The 27,473-nt window shown below is 38.2% G+C and overlaps 1 protein-coding gene and 2 pseudogenes across 1 annotated transcript in view; all 3 read left to right on the top strand.

Annotated features, from left to right (window-relative positions):
* The window catches only part of GALNT13 (polypeptide N-acetylgalactosaminyltransferase 13), a 427,420-nt gene that overhangs the window by 140,067 nt on the left and 259,880 nt on the right, over positions 1–27,473 (top strand). The window lies entirely within an intron of this gene.
* On the top strand, positions 5,803–9,703 carry LOC105942149 (replication termination factor 2-like; annotated as a pseudogene).
* Positions 10,164–10,929, top strand: LOC105942112 (E3 ubiquitin-protein ligase KCMF1-like; annotated as a pseudogene).

Consider the following 27,473-nt stretch of genomic DNA (forward strand, 5'->3'; position numbering starts at 1 on the left):
TATAGCCTTGATCTGTGAGTAAAGTGAAAGGAAATGAAATAACATGACATTTCCATCTATCAATTAGCAAAGGTTAAGTAGGTACATATTTATAAAAGATAGAAGCAAATGAGGTATCTTCAAAAATTATGGAAATGTGTATTATAAAAAAAGTCTCAATTGAAAAGTTGTTTAGTGTCACAGTAAAGCTTTTTAGCTTAAGTTTTTCATGATTTTTGAAGTATGTTTACTTACTGATCATTGTTATAATTGACACAAATTTTGTCGAAATAATTGAAAATAGAAAATAATTTGTAATTGTTTCTGTATGTTAAGTCAAGGAATTTGTTTCTTAGACATACAGTTGGGTATGAAGGCATCATCTCTCTAATAGCATAAATTAAACATTAAACCAATTATGATCTGTTTAGATGGAAGAAACTCCACAGGAAATAAACACATGCTTTCAAGTTATGCATCCTGAAAAATTTTAATCAAGTTTGGGTAGAAATCATAGTCTGTGAAATTTTAAATAGATAATCAGAATTTGAAAAATAGAAGGAAGCATTATAAAAGCGTGTCTGATAATACTAATACACGTCAATACTATTAATATTATTATAATTTTATAGTATAATATAGCATATATTCTTAACAGTTTTGATAATTATTGTGGGAGAGTGCTTGACTTGTTTGTTTTTCAAAACTCTTCTTTCCAAATACTCTTCAATTTTTAAAATGATATTCAGTGTTAGAATAAGAAAACAGTCACAGGTTTTGTTGAACAGATTGAAAGCTACACATATTGTTTGCTTCTTTGATTTACTTAATGCAGTTATAACTTTGTCGTTTGTATCAGCAGACGTTCAGTTTAGTCCATTGAATTTATGTTGTAGGTAGAGTTAATTAAATTATTTTCTACATTTCTTTCTTAAGATAAAATACTGTTTCCCAAATAGATTATAATTTGAAACAAAGAATAGAAGTAGAATGAATGTTGGTTGAAGTGGTTTTTCTTCTTTTTCCTCCCTTATTCCCAAGAAAAGTCAAAACTGACAGAGGTATATCTGATCACAGTTGCTCAATCTTCCTTTTGAGAAAAAATGGTGATTTTCATCATACTCATTGAAATACATTATTTTCTCTGTGTTTTTCATGCCATGTGCTGTTTTGAGGATAAGGGTATCAGTCAGATTGCCTGTGTTGGCATCCCAGGAACTTAAGGAAAAGTTACTTAAGATCTTTGGGCCTTGGGCCTGGCGCAATAGCCTAGTGGTTAAAGTCCTCCCCTTGGACACACCGGGATCCCATATGGGCACCAGTTCGTATCCCAGCAGCCCCTTCCATTGGATGGGAGACCTTCCTCTCTGTCTCTCCTCCTCTCTGTATATCTTTTAAAAAAAGATCTTTGTGCCTTAATTATCTTAAGTAGTAAAAATAAGGTTCCCCATGTTTGAAGTTGTGAGAATTTCATTAGTTAATGCTTACGGAACTTTCAAAGTGCTATCTGGCACATTGTGCCGTTGGTTAATATTTGAAGATAATTTCTTTGCTCAGTGGCTACAATGATTACATTATATAGCTATGTCTTTGAGGAACATAATGTATCAATATATTCAGTCATATGAATAAATATGTTGGTGGCCTTATTGTCATATGCATGGTTATAGAATAATACATATGTAAAACAGCATTGACAGATTTCTGGAGATAGAGAAATGTATGATGAACAGAATGTGAAGTGAAGAGTTTATGATTAGATAATTAAATAAAACTTATGAACATTGTGCAATATCATTAAAACAGATTTTTAGAAGAGGAAGCTTTCTTGGAGTTCACAAAGTAATATAATGATAGCTGTTTGTAGAGTGGAGTAAAAGCAAAATCCTTGGCAGAAGGTATTATTCAAGTTGCTTTTCTTAATTGAACTTTTCCCCTAAAATCAGTAAAAATAGTATCTTTGAAATGCATTTGATAACTTTTTAAGCAGTTTAGAAATGAAAGACACTGTGGTGAGCATTACTGGTTTCTAATTTGTCATTAACATGAAGAGAAAATAATCCATGCAGTTTGTGGGTACAACTACAAAAATGAAATGATATACAATGATACTAACCTCCATTTTAAAAAATTTTTACTTTTCAAAGTATTTCATATTTTAAATTAACTTCAAGATCAGAAGCTTAATACACCACTAAATACATACAGAGCTAAACAAATATAACTAGTAAGACTCTTGTCCTATAGAAATATTGGCTTAGAATATAAGCAGTAATGAAATCTGAAAATACTGTTTTTCAAAAAAAATTTGATGATCTTGACATAATTGGTTAGGGTGGGAAGGGTCAAGGATTGAGGAAAGTGGGTGAGAACATTGTTTCCACATTCTTGTTTTGTCTTTCTGTATCTGGGAGAAGGGAGAGATAAGGGGAGAAGCCACATCCAGCTTCTCAACCACCTCTGTACCCTGGTATGGGGGACAGCCACCCAGTATCATTCCAGGGTCCCTTATGTGGGGTATGCTCCAAGTGTCCTGATCAAGTGATTTTTGTAGTTCAGTAGTTCCGAATTGTTGTCAATCTTGCTGCTCCAAGCATGATGAAATCCCTCTAGGATCTATTGGCTGACACACTTGATCTTAGAAGTCTCAATTTTCCCAGATATTCACTGCCAACCCTAGGTTGGGGTAGTTGATGAATTTGTTATGTCCTCCATCCTTTGTTTTGGTACCAGGTGTCCTTTGCAGGCTCCAATTGACTTTCATATTCTCCATATTCATCTGGGTATGCTGTCCACTGCTCCATCTAAGCCACTAAAGAGACCCAGCTCTGACATGGTCAGACCATGAAACCTGCAATGCGCCCCATGGTTGGAATTCTGAGTTCTGCAGTTCAGTTTGGGTTATCCCCAAAGAAACCTCATCTGAGGTGATCCCAGACCTGATTCTTGTGTCTGTTTACCAATACAGGGGCTGACTGATCCCTTCACCCAAACCAGCCTATGCACACTGCTGGTCAGTTCTGTCTCCAGCCCTATCTCTTATGTAAATCATTGGGTGTTGCCGTGCAGCCCGATCCTGCCCACCATTCACCTGGCCTGCACATATACCAGCAGGAGCTGTGGACTAGGCTGAATGACCCCTAACAACGCACACTAGACTCACCCTCTGCCCTGGTTCCCATGTTTGCCAGTATGTACAGCAGACTGGTCCAGTCTGTCCCACATCTCCTTCAGCTCTTGTTTTGGTCAATGGGCATTTAAGCCTAGTTCAACCCAACCAGCCCCACCTCCGGCCCACACTCATGCCCGTTGGTGCCACTCTCTGTCTAGCCATGCCTGTCCCCAGCACTGCTTCTCATACTCACCAGTGGGAGTGGAAATCTGAGAGGTGACCACAGTTTCCCTACTGGATCCACTATAAGTCCCAGATCTTGCACTCTCCAGGTGGTTCTGCAGTTTGGCTTGACAGAATTTGTCCCAGTGCCAGCACCTGCCAGCTGATGCCACAGTGAAGCACCACCAATCAGAAAAGCATAACCCACTCTTGCTGAAGTATGCAACAGTTGGTACAGTATGCCCAGCCTGGTTTTCCTCAAATGCAGGCCAACAGGTGTTGTAGTCTTGCCTGACCTGGTGTGTCCCCAGTTCCAGCTCTCACACTCACCAGGGGGAGTAGTGGCCCAGCAGGAGAGTCCCCATAGCCACCCTGTTGGGCCTACACCCCTCCCCTCCTTTCCTCCATCCCTACCCCAGGGTCTCAAGTGTGCTGGTTGGGTGTGGTGGTCCAGTTTGGCATGGCCTGCTTCACCTCAGCATTTACCAATGGGTGTTGTAGCCTGACCCACCCCCAGTCTAGCTCAACCCAGCCAGCCCCTGTCCTGGCCCCAGTTTGAACTGGCTGGTATTGCCATCTGACCCCACACCTCATTCTGGTTGTTGGATCTGCCAGCAGGTGATATGAACTGGCCTAGCCTGGCTCACCCTCAAAACCTGAACCATATGCTGGGTTCTGTATCCTGGCCAAGTCTGAGCTGCTCAAGTCAAAACTGCTCTTTGCCTTGGTTCTTGTGCTTACCTGCAAGGAATGTCCCAACAGAGGTGTTCCCCAAGCACCTCCATCAGAACCTCTCTCAATGCCGTGTCTCGTACACACCATTGGGTCCAATGGTTGAGCCCGACAGTCCACCTCCTGTTCTAACAAGAACAGTGGTCTTTCCTGACTGGTTTGCATCCATCCCAGTTCTAAAAGTTGGGTGCGACAGCCCTGCCAAACCTGGTCCACCCCCAGACAAAGCTCATGCATGGCTCAGTAGGGGCAGAGTCCTGCCCAGCACATCCTACACCTAGCATAATTCTTATGAGCACCAGTGGGTGCTGGAGTTTAGCCCTGTCTGGCACATCGAGACCCAGTCCATAGACATGCCGAGGGTCATGTCCAGCTCAGATCATCCTCTACCCCAATTCTGGCCCTCATGCTCACCAGTTTGAGCCACCTCCCAGTTGAAGTGTTTCCTTAGCTCCCAACCAGGCCTGTTCCCATCCATAGATCTCTTGTGTGCAAATAGTTGCTCTGATCCAGCTTGCCATAGCCCCTCACCTGTCTTGGCTTTTGCTTTTGGAAGCTTAAGCCTGACCTGACTTATCTGGCCCCCTGTCCCAACTCTCAGTGGGGGGTGCTGTAATCTGGCCCTGCTCAGTCTGCTCAAATCCCTGGCTCATATAAACCAGTAGGTGTAGCCTGGCTGCTGCACATGCCATTGGCCTAAGATTTGCTGGTCTCTGTCCGGTCTGCCCTCTTCCAAAACCAGTCCACACACTTGCCAATGGATGGAGCTACCTTGTCCAGCATGACCGACACCCAGACATGAACCACATGCTCACCAGCAAAAGCTATGGCTCATCGTGGGAAGTTTCCTAAGTTGCCCCACCAGGCCCATTCTGAGACCCATATCTCATGTGTACCAGTGAGTACTATGCCCTTGCCAGGCATAGCCTGCTTTCTGTATCCCAGCCTATGTATGAGCTGGTGGATCTTGCAGCCTGGCTTGCCCCACACCCTGTTTTAGGGTATCCCTGTGGGTACCCCAACTTGGACCCAGCCTACTACTTGCCCCAGTATCTGTGAGTGCTGGCAGGTTCCATGATCATACCTAGTTCAGCCCAGCTCTGCCCCCAAATCTTAAGCTAACCAGCAGTGCTTGCGTTTCTACAGGGATAGGCACACAAATCCCCTGCAGAATTGACTGCTGCATTTGGTTCTCTCACTTGATAGTTGGTGTCATGACAGCTTAATGTGACCCGTCCCCTAATCCGACATTCACTGTCTAGTCTTGGCAGACAGGCCCCCAGACCAAGCTTTTGTGTAGTCTAGTATGTGGTGGTTAGTGGTGTTCCATGCTAACTGGCCCAGCTTAAATGTCCCATGTGGGCCCGTGCATAGACAGATGCATAAAGGTGCATAGACAGAGCCATAAAGGTCCTCCCGTTTCCCCTCTCCATACCACCGGGTTTCATTTTCCTAGCTTATCTGCAAGGACAGTGGCTTTGTCATTGGGAGTACCTCAGGAGTCATCGCTCACCTGCAACACACTGCCACAGCTTTCTTCCCTCCCGATATCCCTTTGCCCCTTTCCATAATCAATTCACAATCATTGTGCCAAGAAGCACATTGGTTCTTCAGCCCAGCCTTCAGAAGCACAGTGAGTGTGTGTTGGTCTAAAGCTCTGTCTGTCCACCAGCGTCCCAGGCTACTGGCACATATGCTGGCCTGGTACCCTTACCCTTCCACGCACCCAAGATCCAGACCTGGTTTACCAGCACACCATGGTAAACCATGGCAGCATGCTGACCTGGATTCTCTCCTCCCCTCTTCAATTTGCACAGGTTTAAGCTCATGGGGAAATCCTCAGTTTCACTCCACCTGCCTAGACTCCTATGTCCTCACGTGCTCCGCTGGTGCTGTGTCCCTACCTCTCTCTTTGGCCTGCATTCTCAGATCTCCGTGAGCCAACGCTGTCCCCTGGCTGGCTTGGCATGGGAATGGAGGCGGCTTCTGCCTCTCTTGAAAATGTCTTTTTAAGTTGTATCCTTTAAATTATTTTTAGTACTGTGTAAATTAGTGTAATGGTGAAAATGCAGTGTTTTTGTTTTTTTTGTCTGGCTTATTTCACTAAGGATAGTGGTATCCAGTTGAGTCCATTTTTTTTCACTAAGGACAATATGTCATTCTCTTTCTGCTAAATAGTATTTCATTTTGTATATATGTATCATATATTATTATATATGACATATCTGTTTTTAGGTTACTAAAATACAAAAATATCTCCATGCTGTGTTTCATTATGGGGTGTATCAATTTATGTTCCCTCCAATAACCTGTTAGTGTAATTTTTCTGCAGTCCTCATTTGCATTTGTTAGTTTATGTTTGTGATAAATTTTCTTCCTCAACAAAATGAAAATAGTTATCAGAATCCCCCAGCCAGAATATTGAATTAGCAAAAATTAGATGAATTTTTGCTAAGATTCAGAACCAAATATGGATGCCCACTCTCATTATTACCATTAAATACAGTTCTGAAAATTTTAGCTAGAGCCATTACACAAAGTAAAGGAATAAAAAGGATACAAATTGAAAAGATAATAGGGATGTAAAAAAGAAACTGCTTGCAGATAATATAATCCTGTGAGTAGAGAAACCGAACACTTTCCTTAGAGGTTAAACTCACAAGAGAGGTTAATAAAGTTGCAACATATAACACCAACACATAAATGAGTAGCATTTATATCCACTTACAAATCTATTGCTAAGGAAGAAAGTGTAAGGTCAGTACCATTCACACTAGCTACAAAAACTTAAAATATTTTGGGTTAATTTCAACCAGTGTTGTGAATGATCTGGTTAATGGAAGTCAGAATACATTTAGGAAATGTTATACCATTGGGGCATGCCTGGGATATACCCCACTTATTCTTGGAGGATGAGCAAATTTATGTGTTGTTGGCTTGATTGTCTGTTTTTTTTTTTTTTTTTGGTATTTTTGCATCTATATTCATCAAGTGCATTGATCCATAGTTCTCTTTTTTGTATCTTTTCTTTCCAGTGTTAGAATTGAAATATGATTTTGCTTGCCTGGTAAAAAGCATGTGACAAGACTATCTTCCTTTAATTTGTTCTGGGTAGTTTATTAAGAGTTAATATCATTCTTTACAAATTTACTGAATTAATCACTAAAACATGCAACAATTCTGGGAAAAGAAATACAAGAAGACTCCCTCACCCCCCGAATGGAAAAATCTTCTGTGTTAATAAATTAGAGGAACTGATATTATGAAAAGCCCATGCTATCCAAAGTAGTTTATAGGTTGAATGTGACAAACAAAATACCAAGGACAGTCTTATCATATCAAGATAAATAAAATGCTCAAGTATTTATGGAAACACTGAGACCCAAAAAAGCAAAATCAATATAAAACAAAGCCAAATCACATGTTTCATGATTTCAACACATACCACAGGTTTATTACAGTAAAAACAACCTGTACTGGCACCAACACAGGCATGTGGACCTACTAATTGCTATAAATTAATACATACATCTATTACCAAGTAATCTTTGACAAAGAGTCAAAATTGCTCTCTGAAAAAAAAGACAGTTTTCAACAAATTATTTTGAGAAAGTTTAAGCTTCCATGCCAAAAAAAAAAAAAAACACAAAACCTTGTTTCTTATATCCTATAAAATAATCAACTCACAATGGATAAGCAATCTACATCTAAGACCTGAAACCAGCAAACTACTAGAGAAAAAGGATGAAAATACAAGACACTGGCATAGGTACAAACTTCCCTGGGTTTTAAACAGTATAGCTTACATGAGTTTAACTTTCTTTCTATAAATCAATTTGCTGTTATATATATTATTTTTCCTAATGCATTTCCATGATATGATTCTCCCTCCCACCATTCCTATTGCCTCCACCTCATGTTTCCCCTCCTATTTTCACAATGGTATAATTCTTCAATAGCAGTCACAAATCCAACGTTCCGCTATCAAAGTGCATTATGGCATTGTAAATATGGATAATGGTAAGAAGTCTTGTATCCTATTGTCAAGACATATTTAACAGTTTCATTGGTAGTCCTTCTTTAATTCTGGAGTAGAGATGCATAATGCAATTTATCTTTACTTCCCAGTATACAAGTCTTCATTATACACTGCCTCTGTGGAAATCTATGTAAATACTTGTTTACTTATATATCTATTTAATTGTATTTTCACAATTATTGCCTTAATTAGACAGAATATATATTTGTTCTTTTGGGGATTGTCTTACTGCACTGAGTTATAATGATCTCTAGTTGGGACCATTTTGTTGACAACGGTAGAATCTCATTCTTTTTAATGGCTAAGTGGTATTGCACAGAGTAAATGTATCACATTTTGTTTATCCATTCCTTTTTTTGGCTTTCATATGAGTTTTTTCCATGTCTTAGCTATTGTGGATTGTGCTGCTGTAAATATAGGTTTGTAGATCAATTTCTGATATGCAGATTCCATTCCCTTTGGATATATTCTCAGAAGTAGTGCTGGTTCCTACCGTAGATTCATTTTCATTTGTCATAGTACCCTTGGTACTGACTTTCATAGTTGTTTCACTAGCCGACATTCCCACCTACAGTGGGCTACGGTATACCCTTTTCTCCCATATGCATACCAGTATGAGTCATTTGTAAATTTCTGAAGGTAGACCAATCTCACTGAGGTTTTCATTTGCACTTCTGTGATAGGAAACCTGAGCATTTTTTTATGTCTGTTAGTCATTTGAATTTGTTCTTTAAAACATGCCTGCTAAGAGATGATTTTGGTGTAAGGTGAGAGATGGGATTCTTACTTCTCTACTTCAGAGGGTTGACAAAGATGCTGAATTAGTGGCCCGGTGGAACTCCTGTACTCCAACTCAAGAAATATTAAGACGGCCAATCGTTGCTTGTGAGCTTGACAGACTTTATAACAAAGATGCTGTCATTGACTTTCTGTTGGACAAGTCTGTGGAAAAGGCTCTTGGGAAGGCAGCATCTCACATCAAAAACATTATGAATGTGACAGAACTAAAGCTTTCTGATAACTCAGCCTGGGAGGGGATAAAGAAAGCATGGAAGGTAACAAGCACCATGACCTGAAGTGGGTATGGTTCATCTGGCACATGGTGGGGTTGAAGATGAATGGCGTCCACAGGTTTTGCTTCCTCTGGTGTTGTGGTTCTGTGTTTTCTCAACTAGCTTTGAAAGAGGCAACAGCAGAAGGTTTCCACACGTTTGGCTCTGCCTTCCAGGATGATGACATCATCGTGTTCAGTAGAAGGATATGGAAATGCAGAGGAAAAGGATGGAGAGACTGTTGAGAGCAAAGCTGGGAAAGAAAACAAAGCAATCCAAGGCGGCTGAGGGTGTGTCAACACCGGGAGTCAGCGAAGAATCCTCAGGAACAAAAGTGAAGATGGGAAGCCTGAAGATTCCAGTCTTGAGTCTAGAGAAGAAACCCAGCGTGGCTCTCAAAGGTGCAGCGGAAAAGCTGGGAAGCCTCCAGGAGGAGTCCCAAAGTGGTCCATTGGGTACAGCGACGAGTCCGAGACCTACAAGTCCATTTTCACAACCCACAGCTCCGCCAAGCACTGCAAGTAGGAGCCTGCTCAATGGGTCACCCACATGCCCTACTGCTTGTGAAATGCGCAGGGGTCTCTGAGTGGCTTATGCACCTGGTATTATAAAGCTGCCCTCCCACCCTCACAGCCCACGTGGTCACTTTTGCTGTGAGGCGCCCCTGAATCCAGGGAAGCCGTGAGCGGCTTACACAGTGGCTCACAGACCTCCGTCCACGCGGCTATCTGATACCTTGCCTGGGTATTCCAGGGCGGCCAACTGGTGGTTGCTGCACCTTTTCTGTTGTGGTGACATCAGGCTACAAGTGTCCCGGATTGTGTGGGTCGGTTTATTTTGACACTAATTTCAATGTTGTCTGTCTTGGGAGAGGACAGGTTTGCACTTGCTGCCTGCTGAGTCTTTGAAAGTCCGTGTTCCCTCACTGCAGCCCAGGGTCGACCTGGCACTTTGAGAGTCTTCCCTGTTTTGTATATTTGAAGATAGCTGACATTAGGTTATAGCTGAACAGCTAATGATTTGGCACATGAATAAAGCTGCCTTTTCCCCAAAAAAGGGCGGGGGGGGCGGTGAGGAGAGTGGAGAGGTCTAGGTTTAGCGTTAAACTTATGGTTAAGGTTGGCTAAAATCCCCTGGATGGGGATTGAGAGGTCCTCATGCTTATAGGTCAAACAGTTCTCCTGGTGGACTTTCTTCTTTTCAGAGTTCGTGTTGTCCCAGTAATAGGGAGGCCATGGATCCTAAAACAGCTTTTATCTCAGTTATCAGGAGTGGGATGGTCCGCAGCAGGATAGCTTAATTCTTCTGGCCCTTCCGCTTCTCAGTTACAGCAACTGCAGATGCAGCTGCAGCATGAACAGCAGCATACCCAGGCAGACCAGCCACAACTGGAGACTGCACACAACACCACGCGACATCCTAACATGAGCAGTGTCACTACTACAGTCACACAGTCCACAGCCACAAGCAACACAGCCAATACAGAAGACCACCAGCAAATCTAGAGAATTCCCAGTTTCTTTTAACAAGGTTGACTAATCCTAAGATGTCTGAAATGGAGTGCTAGTTCATGGAGAGCGAGTGTGCAGATCACAGCCTGTTTGTCCAAGAGCTCCTACTGTCCACTTGAGTGCATGAAGAGAGCTTGTCCTCAGATGGGGAATAACAGGACAAGATGGCAAATTTTTGTGCTATGGACTGTGTAGATATTATGCCTTTAGATGCTGCTTTAGTAAATCTAAATTTAAAAGAGCGATAAAGGAATTGAGCCTCCATCACCTGCTCCTTGTTGACATCCCAACCTGCAGACGGTGTCCTCTGTGCTGTATTTGCCAACGCAGGTGGACAACAACTATCTTGGGTTTGTTTGGTGATTGTAATTTCTGGTGTGTCACTCTAGTTACATTATGTACATTCAAAAGAAAGAGAGAAAATATATATAATAATATTCACTTAACTAATTTTTAGTTCTAGCAGGTAAATTTAGGGGCAACCTCTGCTTCCTGAACTTTGATATGCAAAAGGCTCTTCCTAATATTCCACAAACTGAAGAGAAAAATTGAAATCTTGATAGAATTTGATAGGCGTCTCAGCAGTATTTGTTGAAGAGACCAAGCTATTTCCTTGGATTATTTTCAGTTCTGTTGTTGAAATTTAGTTGGCTGTGCATGTGTGGGCTCCCTTCTGGGGTTTCTTTTCTGTTCCATTGATCATCTCCGTTGCTGTACCAGTAACAGACTGTTTTGATGACCTTTGCCCTGTAGTATGTCTTGAGGTTTGGAATTGTGATTCCTTCAACTTTATTTTTATCCTTCAGGATAGGTTTGTCCAGTTGTGGTCTTTGAGTTTCTAGATGAATCCTTGTATCATCTTCTCAATTGCTGAAAACAATGCTGTTGGGATTTTGATTGGAGGTGCATTGAAACTGTTTATCACTCTTGGTAATAAGGACATTTTTATGACGTTGATTCTGCCAATCCAAAAACATGGTACATTTCTTCAACTTTGATGCCTTTTTCTTTTGCTTTTTAAAATTTTTTTTCATGATAGTTGTCTTTCACATCTTTGGTTAAGTTTATTCAAAGGTATTTAATAAACTTCTTTGCCATGTTAAAGGAAAGTGTACTTACAAATTCTTTCTCATGCATGGGATTATTTGTGTATACTAATGCCACCAACTAATGTTCATTAATTTTATATCCTGCTACCCTGCCAAATTCTCTTATAAATTCCAACAGTCTCTGTATTGAGTATTTTGGTTCTGCTGTGTAGAGAATCATATCATCTACACAATTTCCAATTGAAATGCTTTAATTTCTTTCCCTTCCCCAGTAATCTAGCCAAGACTACCACTAGCACTTTGAACAATAGTGGTGAAAGTGGACATCCTTGTCTAGTACCAGATCTTAGTAGAGAAGCTCACAGTCTTTTTCTGAATCATTTTGCTTGGGGTTTTTAGCATGAAGTGGTGATGTATTTTTGTCAAGTACCTTTTTTGCAACCATTGAAATGATCATATTCATCTGGTTGATGTGGTGTATCACATATATTAATTTGTGTATTTTGAAACATCCCTGAACGCTTGAAACTGATCTTGGGTGAATGATCTGTCTGACAGATTGCTGGATTCTGTTGGCTAGTATTTTGTCAAGGATTTTTGCATCTGATTTCATCAGGGTTATTGGTCTGTAGTTCACTTTCTCTGTTGTGTCTCTGGCTTTGGAACTATCATCTTATAGAAATGAACCATGTAAAATATGTCAGGTTGGGAGCAAAATAAGATTAGTTGTATTGAGATTGACATGGTCCTTTATGTCATTGGAGAACTTTCCTTACCAGACATGCAGCAGAGCAGTTGAGATTTCTAAAAGGCATTAAAATTCTCTTCATTTTTGTTTTGTGAGTGTTGTACATTAATCTGATTTTTGATCCTTTCAGATTTTTGTACTTCTGCTTTCTAAATTGTTGCTTTCTGTTTGATAAATAATGGTGACTGCAATGGTTTAGTTCCCTTAATTTCTTAGCAGGGATGCTTTCATTTTGGATGTAGCTCCGAAATGATCATTATGAATTGTAACAGTTCCTTTCCTCAAATGCTAAATATTAGCTAGTGCAAAATCTAAGTGTTGTTTGTGGAAGTGGCTCTGAATGAGAATTTGAGAGATGAAAAAGATACCTTCTTTTCATATGCTGTAACTATCTCTACTTGCGCTTTCACCTGACTAATAATGACTGACTTGCACCAGTTATTGTTAGGGCTTTTTTTGCTCTCACCAGACAATTAAGTCTCTTCCTGTCATTTTCACTTCGGTGGGTGGCAGGAGTAGTTTTCTGTTCTGTTCTTGTTAAAAAGAGGAAAGAAGTAGAACTAATGATCCCTGGGTAGCAGTAACGAGGTGACAGCAATGGACTTTCTTATTACAAAGGATATTTCCTATGTTCAAGAGTCCTGGAAAATAAGTGGTAAATGTTATTGGAATACTCCACACCTGGCATTTTCCTACAAGATTGAGGGAAAGAATGATGGGTTTATCCTGAAGTTAATGACTGAAAGAGCAGACATTTTTAGACTATTACCTGATGAAAGTGAAGGGATAATTGAAGGGGTTAGGAAGAGTAACTCCAAATACAAATAGGATATCTCTGCATTATTAAAACCAAACCACACTGAAGGGGAAAAAAAGTCAAACTTAAGTTCTGCTAGAGGTCAGATTTAGCTCAAAACCTACCTATTGTTTATATAACATGGTGTCCCATGCAGAATGGTCTGAAAGTGATGTTTCAACAGTAATTTTTACTTTTTGTTGCAAAAAATTGAAAACTTTCCAAAATGTCTGTTGTTTCTTTTATGTGTTTTCCTTGTCATTTTCTCTACAATATGCTAGTTATGAATTTATCATGGGAAATTTGTCAATTTGGTAACCAATCAAGATTGCAAGTCTCTCGATTTGTGTAGATTCCACTTCACCAAATCTACTTGAATTGTGTGTAAAGTATGTTGACATACCTTGAGCATTGTAAGTACTCGTTACAATTACATTGTGAGGTATGATCTTTGTATTAATGCTATTACATCTTACTTTGAAACATCTGGTTCCATACTCTTCCAATGACACCTGACTCCAGTTTTCTGATAAATCAGACTCTAGTTGGCAATGCCGATTAAGTCAAGTACCTCAGTTCCTGCTCTGTGCTTAGGATGTCTCAACTGAGTTTCAGGCTCCTGGCATTAACCTCTGTTGTACTCCATCTTTTTGCAGGTACTAGAGGGTGTGAAACAGTAATTGAGTGCTTTATTTTCTCTTTTCTCTCTCTGTCTCTTCCAAACCATATTAAGTGATTTTTTATAAAATCTTAACTTGTGACTTATGACCAATATAACAATTCCAAGGTGATCCAAATTAAATTCAAAAACTTAGTATTAAGCTGAGAATAATGAAGTCCCTAAATAATTTAAGTGTACTTAGGGATGCATTCCATATTTTAAAATGGCTGACTGTAATACTAGTGTTTTCATTTGCCTCTGGCACAAAAATATAGAAAACAGCAAATATTAAAACAAATCCATCTTTTAATGCTAGCTTATCATAAGTATTTGTTGTACCTGGAATAATAGGAGAGCTCATTGGTAGAGCTGAGATAACATTTTGTTCTAACTGAACTTCCTAAGAGAAGCAACTTGCATTAGAAAGATTTCTTATTTGATCTGAATGACGCTTAAAAAAAAAAAAAACTCCTACACATAGGCCAATTTTTAATAGCATTTTATTTGAAATTACTTAAGAATTTTTACTATTTTGACATGGTTATCTATTTTGAACATTTTCATCAAATTAATTGCTTAAGGTTGACATTTTTCTGTTCTTCATTTTTTTAAGCCTTTTCTTGTTCAGTAAGGCAATTTAATTGTGTTCAATTAATTTCAAGGTCGTGGTTAGTTATTGGTCTTATGGTCCTTCAGTGAGATCTTTTCTGTAATGAAACTATGCCAGCACTGATGCGCACAGTTTTTATGTATTTGTATTACTACTCAATTGTATCAGTCACTCTTCCAGTACTTGCTTGCCCAGGAAATTGAAATATTTGACAGAACTAATTCTTAAAAGGTGAAAATACTGTAACTGGAACAAAAGTATCAATGCAGATAATTAATCTAAAAAAATTACTTCATGTTTTTAAGTTTTAAATAGCATTTGAAATTTTGATTTGGAAATAACTGCTGATTAAAAGATATAGTGATGATTTCAGAAAAAGTGGTGTGTGGATGACTTTATGTAAACTGTTGTTTGAGTTGAAGCTTAGCTTCACAAAAACTAAGCATTGGAAATAGTTACATTGAAATGCACAAATTGTGGGAAGTTTCATTAGTAGTATGTGCTGAAAAACTGTTGTGTTTAGTGTGCTAACCACTGTTAATAGACACTGTTCCAATTAGCATTAAACCTGATAGTATTTATTCTCTCTGATCACATTGTTGTACACACCACACATGTATACAGACACACTCACACCCAGATGTGAAAGTAGCTACAATGACTTCGCATAAAATTGTAGTGAAAAGATAATGAAAATTTTTTGTGCACATTTTTAAGGCTTCATAAATCTCCCTATTATTCTGGGTTTGTCTTAGGTGCAAATATGAGTGGGTGCTGATGCTCAGATAATCAGGTTCTGCCCCAGTGTTGGAGACTTGAATGGAATATCAGTCTCTTGGTTTCTACCTGATCCAGACTTTGTGAACATTTAAAGAGTTTGTCTGACGCAGCTATCAGTCTCTTAAATATATACATAAATAAATAATTTAAAATAAGAAAATTAGATTTGAGAGCTAAACAATATTTAGGAAAACAAATTCTACATTCCTATCGAAATACTGTTTTGAAAAAATATATATTAGAGCAGTGATAAAGAAAAGCAAAGAGATGTTCTAGTCTCTCCAAGTTGGGAAGTATTTCTGAAGACCCTGATGAAGTAGAATTTGCTTGCAGAACTGTTTGCACCTGCTATGCCATCCCTATGAAGACTGACAGCCATCTCCATTAAGGGTCCCCTTATTTAGCAGACAGTGGAAAGGCCTAGGCACCCTCCAACATTTTTTTCCTCTCTGTACCTTAACCATATTTAATATTTGGGAGGGGAAATTCTCATTTCATTTTTTTATGAAAAGATTTGTTAATTTATATCCAGCAACAGCATGTATGAGTTCAGATTCCAGGTAATGGCCAAAAAAAAAAAAAAAAAAAAAAAAAAAGGCAGTGCAGTTTGCTGATATTGTAAGTGTTTTTATATTACTAAGAAACGGAAATCATTTCTCAGTATTAAAAAGGCTTTTCTCATTAGTTTGCATATGGCAAAATTTTGCTTTTAAAGATATATTTTTGGGCCCTGCATGGTAGCTTAGCAGCTGAAGTCCTTGCCTTACACACACTGAGATCCCATATGGGTGCCTCTTCTAATCATGGCAGCTCCACGTCCTATTCAGCTTCCTGCTTGTGGCCAGGAAAAATGGTCAAAGACTGCGCAAAGCCTTGGGATCCTGTACCCACATAGGAGACCTGGAAGAGGCTCCTGGCTTCTGATCCGCTCAGCTTTGGTGTTTGTGGCCATCTGGGGAGTGGATCATCAGATGGAAAATCCGTCTGCCCTCCTCTCTGTATACCTGACTTTCCAATAAAAATAAACTAAAATAAAATCTGATTTTTTCAGTCTTATTGCATATCAACTGCAGGCATATTCTTGTATGATTCACATCATTTATTGTTATTTGAATAAGAGCAGTGTATCTTTTCCTGGAACCTTTAAACTGTGTTATTCACAGATTCATCTTACAGTTTCCTCAAATGCCTTCTGCTTTTCAGGAGGCTGTGATATGATGGCACAGTCCTTTATACAGTTACTTAACAGAACCTATACTCTGAATTTGTCTGCCACTTCCACTTCCTAACACGAACTAGCTGAAAGACTTCGTAGTTCAAAAGCATTATTGTGAAAACATTCAAGTGTATTTACCAGTGTGCCTACTAAAATAACTCTTAAACCTGATAGATATTAGAAAATTTTTGAATTCAGTCAGTTTAATTACATGTGAAAAAATTTTTTTGAATATCTTCTAAATTTGGACTGTGAACACAAAGAAAACATCTGTCTTGCACCTCATGGTTGGAATAGATTGATAATGAAAACAACCATATCATATTCTTGAAATAAAATTGTGAAGTTTGCAATTATTCATGTGTTTACTTTTGTCACACACACAAAACTAGAACTGTATTTGTATCTAAGCCATTTGAAAGGTGCTGAGTCATAGAACTTGTTTTAAATGTATAGGAATCCTGTCTTTATGCTATGAACTGTGTCTCACTTTCAATTTAAACCTTTTATCAGATAAAACTTTATATATTTCTGTAAATTACATGATGTGCCTTTTGAATGAAAAAGGTGATATTTCAATAATTATAAGCAAATAACTATATCACAGTGTGAGGTTTTACCATTATGATGAAAAGGGGTGTTAGGCATAAGTAGCTACAGACTAGTTTCAGTGCAATGTAATTGTTTTAAATAGCCTTGCATCTCTAATCAATTTTGCACAAATAAGCAAGAAACTCATTCATTTAATGGCCTTTTATCTTGTTTTGTTTCTAATATATATGAAATAATACAGTGGTTTAAATTTTTTAGTATTTCAGTGTTTCTAGGTCAGATGCTTTGCGCTATCATAGTTACCCTGAAGCTGGCTTTGATCCTATTTTGTTTTATTTTATGATATAATTGCATAGGCTCTGGGATTTCACTTGCCCCCTCTGCAAGCCTTCCCCCCTCTACTGCTATCCCCTATAATTTTACAATAGTATGATCCTTCATAAATAGTCCTAATGAATCATTCTGCTGTTTAGCTGCATCCTGACATTGTAGGCATGGACAGTGGTAGACAAACCAGCATCCTATTGTCAAGATGTCACTGAAGAAATGAAAAAGGAAATCAATAACCTTGTTTAAGAAAATAATGCTACATCTCATTGGTTTTGGTATTTTTGCTTTTATTTTTGTTTCTTCAAAAAGGATTTTTTTCTTTTTAGTTAAGTTCTATATGCACTTTTAAAGCAGACTTTTTAGTGTTTGTTTTAATAAAAAATTTTCAAGCAGTTTTTATATGAATAATTGCTGGAGGCTAGCTCCAGCTGAGTTCGGAACTCGAGAAGGGTGCGTGAAATAGGTGTAGAGAGAAAAGAAACGGACCACTGCAATTTCAGGATCGTAATGGACAATGCAGGGAAGCTGTCTGCTTTATTTATACAGAAGCAGTCACAAACTCTGGCACAGATCCTTTACGTCATGGTGCTGCATGCACTGGACCACTGAGTAAGCCCCCCGCCAGCAGTACAGTTACAAAGTTTCCTTTAGGGGCAGTTTGACACAGCTGCAAAGGGCGGCACAAGTTACAACAGGTGAGTGAGGAAGGATTACTCATTCCTTGCTTATCTTGGCTTGCCAGCCCCCACCAGCTCTTCTCAAGTCTGGGTTCTATCCTTGGCACACCTGTGACAACCAGACCCCTACCTTGAATTATGTATGGGTTAGTAAGTCTGGGGTCTTGGTTTATGGGGATTGGGGCCTTTGGCACTAGTTGACCATTAGACCTGCAAGCTCACAGTTTGTTAGCTAAGCAAGTTATGCAGGAGTTATAAAGCCAAAAAGAATTGCAGTTAGCAATGAGCCATGTTTACTCCATTTTGATTTCAACTCTGCAATGGACAAGTGGGTGTTTCCAAAGATAATTCTGCAAATTGTTTCACCTTAAGACAGGCATTGTCCATTCTGACGTTGCAGCCAGGAATTCCTCAGTAGACAACACATATTAATCAGTAATACACTCCTACTACAATTCTCATTCTACAACTTACCAGTTAGAGGAGAAAACATATCACAGAAGGAGAAACCTAAGGATCAAAGAAAGAAAACCTAAACATAGATTCCCACTACACCCGTGGACTCAACCCTAAATTAGTTTGAAAGCATGTATTATGATGCTAGTACAGACATTCTTGAGCTCTTCCAGCCAAAGGGCCATAAGAGTAACCAAGACAGCATACATTGTTAAAGGCCCGTTCACCAAGACGCTGTCAGCAGTATTAACTTCCAAGCTCACATTGATTGTAAAAACCATCTCGCAGGGGCAAACAATGGCTCAGTAGATTACAGAATTCTTAGTGGGGTGGCCGGGTGTCCTTGCAAAGGGAGGTGGACCTGCGTTCAGGTGGTTGCAGAGACATTCGCCTGGCCCTGTCATAGAGCGGGATGCTCCCCTGGACTTGCCAAACAGGGCAGCTGTTCTCTTCACACCTTTGTGTCATCCACACCTACTGTAAGACCCCCGCAAATAATTATGGCTTTTTTTTTTTTAGTTTTCAACACCAGTTGAGAACTGATTACTCTGTTGCTTTTCACATTGCCCAGGAACAAAAGTTGCTTCAGGTTTTTTTTTTTTTTTTTCAATTTTTTGTTTGATACAGTTATGCTGGTGCTGGGGTTTGCCTTTCCCCTCCCCCAAGTTCCCTCCCCTCTCTCCTATTCTCCCCTCCAGTCTTTCAAAGGCTGTCTTTTGTGAATTTTTACCAAGTCCATCATGCAACCACTGGGTAGTCTCCCAATTATGTAGGAGATTGTCGGTCATTTCTTTGTGAGTGCATCCTTGTGGTGCATGCATGGGGACTTGTTTCTCTTTGTTTCCATCTATGAGCATATTAATTTCTGTTACATTTTCATGATGTATCCCCTTGAGTACAGTGCGCCACGGGAAGGAGAAGTAGAAAACAAAAAGGATATTGAGCTTTCATCCACATGAGGTTAATGAACATACATAACAAAGATATCAATGCGGCGCTAGGGTGATGAAATAGAATGTCCAGCATCTTCGTGTAGGAATAAATGTCATCGTGTGTCCCAAGGCCCTAATGAAGGTACAGTGAGGACTAGATCCTAGCTATTTATGGGTAGTGAGTTGCTTCAGTTTTTGATACAATTATACCTGACCCTTCCTTGTTGAGTTGTTTTTGTGTCCACATTTTGGGATTTCTTCTGAATACCGCAGGGTCTTCCTCTGTTCTCTATTTAACTGCTTTTCCCTTTACGTGATTTTCTGTGACAAACAATTTGTGTTTTTGTCCAGGCATTATCATCCTGCTCTTAATTTTACTTCCACCCTCCCCATTTTCATCCCTCCCTTCCCACTTTTCCCTATATTAATACAGCAGTCACAAGTCCAGCCTCCTGCTGTTTAAGTGTATCATAATTGTAATTATAGACAATGGTAGAATATCCAGTATCTTGTTGTCAAGATAAATGTAACAGTTGCATTGGGAGTCCATCTTTTATAAATTTGTTAATATGCTCTTTTCAAGAAATACATGAAAATTCTGATCACTCTATGGGTTCCCTATTTGAGTGTAAATTCCCAATCTTTATTTGAATAAAAATTTAAATTATTCAGCTTTTGATTGTATAGTAATATACATATGAAAGTCAACTGTTCCAATTTAAATTATTATATTTCCAACTAGTAAAAATGTATTTTACCAATGCAGTTTCAAAATATAAACCCATAACAAATGTCATTCTATCTTTTGAAAAACCTAGATTTTCTAGCCCACAAAATGTACCTTCAGCATTTTTTCTTAGTCTATTTTAGGATAACCTCTGTGACTGAGCTTATTCCACAGTCTCAGGAAACTGTTCCATAATTCATTTATTGTTCATAGCAGGAAATTGCTGTGGATAGTCGCTTCAAATTTCCTTTTACCATAATAAAAGTGGTTTTTCTCCATTAGGATATTTTATATTGATCATGTCATATTGCCCATAATTTTTCCTTTTCATATAAATATTAAGCCTTAGTGATTCAGGAACTGTATCTATACATTACTTAACATTTTAAAATCTAATGTGTGACATTTAAAAAAAACTAGTCCACAATATTATTTACTTTTGGAAATATTTATATTGGAAGAAAAAACATTTTCTAATTAAAATCCTTTGCATGATACTTTAGCATTTTGAGTTTGGTGATTCAGAAAAATCTAAGTAGTTTGTTTTTCAATATATTTTTATTTGGAAGGGTTACATAGAAATGGAGAAACAAAAAGGGAGATATTCCATATCTACTCAGTTATCTGGGGACTTTAGTAGCCAGTGCTGCAGCATGCTATAGCCATCAGCCAGAAGTTTCCTCCAGACTACCTCATCAATGTCCGGAGCCCAAACACTGGGGCCATCTTTTTCTGCTTTTCTCTGGCCACTAGTAGGGAGCTAGAACTAGAGTAGCAGTATGTGGGCTGGAACCAAAAGGGAATGTTAACGGTGTAGGGGGTGATTTTGCCTGCAATTCCACAACACCATCCCCTAATGCTGAGTTCTTCCTATGATTTGCAGGAATAAAAATAGAATATAATTGTCTCTTGTGAGCATAACAATCGTTAAAATATATGACTTAATACAGAAGTTCAATATGACAATGATATGTAGTATGGCTGCTTAGCTGTTTTATTGCTAAGGTTATATATGAAATCTGCAATAAGACCAAGGTGTCTATTTTCAGTACTCTCTATCTATCTATCTATCTCAAGTATTCACAGGAACAACTAAGGAGAGGAAATAACTAAATAACATCGAAATTGGAAAGGAGGAAATCAAACTATGCCTTTTCTCAGATGGCATGTTGTTGTTTATGGGAAAACCTAATTATCCTGCAAAAAAAAAAAAAAAAGGAAAAAGCTGTTAAAACTCAATAAATAAAGTTGTGGATTAAAAATAGATTTGCAAAAAGTAGTGGCTTTTTAAATAGGTACATAATGAATTCACTGAAAGATAGAGCAAAAAAACCTATTTATTTTAGTTCCTCCAGATCCAATATATAGGAATACATTTAGCCAAAGATGTACAAGATCTCTACAATAAAACCTATAGAACATTAATGAGAGAAATCATCAAAGACACACACACACAAAATCCAGATGGTATTCCGTGATCTTGGATTGCAAAAGTTAGTACGAAAAACTCACCTGATTTGATGCACTCCTTAGCAAAATGCAAATGACAGGACCAGAGTTGTGGATGGCCTGGAGGGTCAGCATTCTGTATGCATACCTGTTTGAAGCTTCAGCTCCCTGCTAATACGCATGAGAAAACTGGAAGACAGCCTAAGTGTTTGGGTCCCTGCAAATACTTAGGAAATATTGAAGAAGCTCTTGTCCCCTGATTTTGCCTTGCCTAACTTGAACCTTTGTGGCATTAAAGCAGCAAATGGAAAATCTCTCTTTCTTTGTGTCCGTCTCTCTGTATAACTCTGCTATATTAATAAATATATAAATCTGAAGAGAAAACAAAGTATAAGTGTTTCCCAGATTTTATAGATGAATATGTTCTTAAATTTCATTTAAAATTTTTTGGCCTTGTCACTGATCTGAATAAAACTCATGTTTACTACATGCATCAATGATAATGACTCAAAACTGATGTGCTTGAAAAATAATTTTCATCGGATTAAATATATGATCATACCAATATAAATGATCATACTGTTTTAACTGCCTTACAATCAACAGTTCCAAAAAGTTACAAATAGAAAATCATTTTATCATTTTTGCAAAATGTATCATACCATTACAACCATGGTTGTTACAGTTTTAAATAGTAGAATTAAAGCAATTCATCAAAATCTTCATGGTTTTTTAGTGTATTTTGTAATAATGGTTGAGTGTATTAAATCATCAAAATTACTTAATTCATTTAAAACATGCCATTTATTCCTTTTTCAGGATTAGTATTTCTGTTAGAAAATGATGTATCATTAAATATTTTTTTAATTTTGCATCATATATATAAGATTTCACCTGGTGACTTTGATGAGATAAACCATGACATCAGAGTAAGGCCCTATAGTCAATGACTTAATGGATCATTCACATCATAGAACTGCTCTGAACTAATTGGATCCTTAATTGTGCCCTGAGAGTTTATTATGAAAATTTAAATAGGCAGAAGCCTCATCTGGCAGCCCTGTTACTACAAGCTAAATATAGAGGATCTTGCTGCCTGTGGAGGCATTTCATCATTCATGTCTGCAAAAAAGATGCTATAATTTAGCTGTATATGGTTGTTCAGATGGTTCAAGTTGGTGCTTTTAACAGTCCATGTTCCAGCTGCATAGGCCTTTGATTCCCTGTGTGGAAAACTATAAAATTTCTGTTATGTTAACTACCATCATTTTTAATAAATTTCATCTATATTGGTAAGAATTACTGTACACTGATCTTTTTAAAGCTAATTTTGTTTTAATAAAGGAACAAACTAAAATTTTCAAAAGGAAAATCTGAGGTAAATGTTTGACATTTTCTGTGCACGAAGAGGTCCTGTCAGTTTTGGAAGGAGTTTGCTAGACTAAGTCAGATGTGCAAAATGACTGATATAAAATGGATATCTTGGAGCCTACAAGCAACCACCTAATTTGCAATGCATGCATCATGTAGCCTATATCTCCTTTAATGCTGAAAATATCCTTTCCAGTTAATGTAATTAACTAAAAATTGTCACTGCTGAAATTGCAGTACATAGTCAGATATGTTAAATGTGCAATTGTTTTTGCTAGAGTCAGAGTGGTGAAAAATATAGTTAGGATACATTTACAGTTTTAAGGTTAAGAAATGTACAATTTCAGAGAAAAAGCGTTTACTCCCCAATCATGTGAATGATAGTTATTGATGTGAGATTGTGTGAATGAGTGCCTTATTACCAATGAGGAAAATATTTCAGATGCCTGTAAAGCTAGAGCATGAAATATGATTAAGGGGAATATTGTGGGCATAGGTACTGAGGGTGCACCTTTGTTGTAAAGACCTTCATGTTGGAAAAAATGACTACTTTCTATACTATGCCCAGGGAGATAGCTGGCTTCTATCCAGCGTTAGCTCAAGAAAGCCTTGTAGAATGTGCAAAATATCTGCTTTCATATCATTATGTGAAGAAATTTAAGATAGACATTTTAGTACTTTAAGACTCAAAAGATTTCATGTATCATTAAATGAAAATAATATAGTCCTACTTAATTCTGAACAGAATCTCAAATGTGGAAGATATAAAATAACCTGAGTAAAGAAAATGAGATGTGAAATAGACAGTAAATGCTGAATACTTGTTTTAAATCAGTTCTTTACAATGTAGTTGAGTGTAAGTGATTCTCTTTTATCTTTCTCTTTCATGCTTATTTTAATGATAGCTAGCCAAACATCTGTGATTACAGAGATTAAAGGGATTCTAAAATTTAATTCATGTTTGTAGTGAGAACTAATATCCATAAGCATTTAGTGGTTTTTAATTTTAGCTCATTATAGTTCAACAATATTTATTTAGCTTCTTTAATGCACTCTAGTATTACAAAAATGAGTAGTGCATGGCTGTGTTTGGTGACAAGCATAACATGTTTTGAGACCAGAAAGGAAAATAATTCAACTGATGTTTTACTGAGATATTTCTAAGCAAATTTGCACATTAAAAGAAAATTTGCATATCTGATTCTCCACCTGCAGCACTAGCATCCCATATTGTATTGGCTAGGGTTTGGTTGCTCTGTTTCCTATCCATCTCCCTACTTAACGGCCTGTGAAAAGTGGTGGAAGATGGCTCAACTCCTTGTGCCCCTGCATCCACATCAGAGACATAGAGGAAGCTTCTGGCTTCTCTTGTGTCCCATTTGGTGGGTGAAACAGTAGATAGAAGATCTCTTTCTTTGTCTCTGTAAAATGTAGTTTCAAAAAATTAAATCTTAATATACATAGACACATATATGTATAAGTATGAAACCATTAGAAAATATCTTAAAATGTTTCTTGGCATATTACTAGTTGTTAATTGCATTTGACTGTCATCGAAATTCCAGAATCTTCATAGGATAATAATTCTCATTTGGTAGTCGAGGAAATTGATGGCAATATACTGAATGCCTTTTTCCTGTGTGTGTATTGCGGTGACTTCAAAAAATGAATGGAAAAGCAAAAGAGAAAAGTTTATTCAGCTGGAAAATATCTGAAATAAGTGCATTCTTTTTCTTTTTATTATTAATTATTTTGCATTATGTGACAGTTTCATAGGCTCTGGGAATCCCCCCACCCCTCCCCACGCCCCTCCCCCCTGGTGGATTCCTCCACCTTGATGCAGTATTACAGTTCAAATTCAATCAAGATTCTTTCCTTGCAAATGTATACCAAGCATAGAGTCCAGCTACTTATTGTCCAGATGGGTTGAACAGTTTCTTGGGAAGACCATTTCTGGTCCGAAATTAGAGCTGGTAGAATATCATCCCAGTCAATTAAGAGTCCCAATATAACATCAACAGCAATTTGCAACATTGTCGAATTGACATGGTTTTGAGTAACCAGTATGTTAAAAAAAAAAAAAAAAGAAGCAGGTTCTTAACCACAACCTATGATTAGCTCATTGACATTTCAATTTTAGTTTATATACAGGACCGGCTGCTATATACCTTAAAATGGCTATAAGGTACCATTCAGCTGTTTCGTGTCTATTTCATTTTAGTATTTAGTCATTTGTTGTGTTGAAGTATAATTTTGCTGATCTTGGCAGATTTTAGGATAATCTAGACTGGCTTGTAACTCTAACAAGACATTTGTCGACAATTAAGGTGCAGAACATTTTTTTGTGGGGTGGGGTGCAGGAAAATCCTCAACACCATGGTGAGGAGTGGCTAATCTTTGTGTCCCACCCAGCGAGGCATGAGCCAATCCACGCCAGCTCCTTCCTGTCAGATTCCAAGCTCTACTTTTTGTTGTTTGTCTATTTATTTTAGTTTTTTTTTAGTTTGTATGATTGTTTGTTTGCTATGAGGGGTTTTCGAAGCGATCCCGATGGTCATTGCAAGGGAGGGTGGGGGTCCAGAGGTGGAGCCAGGCTCGGACCAGAGAAAGCTCTCCTCCCTGGTCCCGAAGGACATTTATTGTTCTTCTGTTTCTGCGGACCGCTCAGGGCTTCTGGTTGTCTTTCCGATGACGTTGGTTTCTGCGTGGTAGCGTTTGGACTTCTTCCATCCCCTGCGGAAGTTCCGGTTGGGGGTGGGTGACCTCAGAGTACTCGGCCTCCGAGGGCATCCAATTCCCTGTGGCCTCCTTGGCAGTTGGGATATAGTCCTTGTTGCTCGTATTAATAGTTTGTGGTGAAGGTCTGGGAGTCTTCATGGTTGGGATCCAAGCTTCCTGCTTACCACCTGCTCCACTCTGGAGTGCCCCCCTGCTCCACGCACATGACCTCCTGTTAAGAGGTTGTCAAGATCGCACCCGGTTCCCCCCTCATGCATTGGTATAGTAATTTTACTATTGTTTAGTGCCGCTTTGAGTCTGTTGTCTTATGCTGTGTTTTGAGGACTCCTTAAATAGACAGCGTAGCACACAACAGAACTCAAGTCATGTAATATGCCGCATTTCCTTCGCTCCTCCCCAAGTTGCTCTTTAGAGTAAAAAGTGTATGTAAATATAATCATTTTAATGAGTCAGTGAATTCTCTAGTGACCTACACAAGTGTAATCTTTTGATGCGATAGTTTTCTGTTTCTTGTATGTGTTGCTTATGCTTGGAGTTCGGTGTTTAATGTTCACAAAATGTTGCATAAGGTATTACCTCCGAGTGCATAAATATGAAGTGTTTTTAAAACTGGCAACTTGTGCTGTGCAAAGATGCTGTTTATTACAGGCTGGTTCTGTCTAAAAGTCAATGCGATTGAGCAGCCCATTAAAACAGCTGGATGAAGTCAGATAAAACTAGGCTAAGAGGCAGTTTCCAGGGTAGCAAAGTGTGGTTTGTGCCCATGGAAAAGAGCAAGAGTTGAAGGTCACAAAATGGAATATTTATTTACCTTTAATCCTGTGCAATGTGCGCAAAGCCTAGATGTAATGATGTGTGACTTCAATATGTGTATTCCAGTTTATCTTCAATTATCCTGGATTCTTACAGTTAATAAGTCATTCATTTTATAACAAAACAGGATGACAATAAAAGATAATTCTTATGTAAAAATTGTCAGTTCAAGCGAACTCTGTAAGAAGTTTGGTTGAGAAAAGACATCTATCCAAATAGAAATTAGGATGTTTTAATCTAATTGGTATGCATTTAATCTTATGATTTTCTTTCTCCTTTTCCAAACATTTCAAATTTAACTTGGTGCAAAGTAATTATATGTAATACTTAATTGGCAGTCTAACTTCATTTTTTAAGTCGAATATTTCTCATTTAATCTGTTTACATGGCTAAAATGTTAAATGCTTCTCTGTTATCTTGTTTAGCTACATCTTAAATATTTTTGTTTACAAACTCAATCTACAAAGCTTACATCCGTAAATTAATAACTTATTATTGGTTAAGAGATAATGAATATGCCAATTTTCTTTTACATTTTTTTCTTTTATTGAAAATCAGATTTAGAAAGAAAAGGAGCCAGAGAGGAAAATCATTTCTTTACTGATTCACCCCCAGATGGTTGTAATGGCCAGAGCTAAGCTGGTCTGAAACCAGGAGCCAGGAGCTTCTTTGGGTTTCCTGCGTGACTGCAGGGTCTCAAGACTTTGGGTCATCTCTGCTGCTGTCTCAGCCATGAACAGGGAGCTGAATGGAAAGCGAAGCAGTTAGCACATGAACAGAAGTTCATATGGAATGCTGGTGCTTTCACGTGGAGGATTAACCAGTTAAGATATTGTGTTGCCCCCCCCTCCACCTCCTATTTTTAAAATACTATATTATAGATGGTTATTTGTTACTCTGCAATGCCTTCCATTATTTAA

The sequence above is a fragment of the Ochotona princeps genome, chromosome 5 (assembly GCF_030435755.1).
Source record: "Ochotona princeps isolate mOchPri1 chromosome 5, mOchPri1.hap1, whole genome shotgun sequence".
In the NCBI taxonomy this organism is placed as follows: Eukaryota; Metazoa; Chordata; class Mammalia; order Lagomorpha; family Ochotonidae; genus Ochotona; species Ochotona princeps.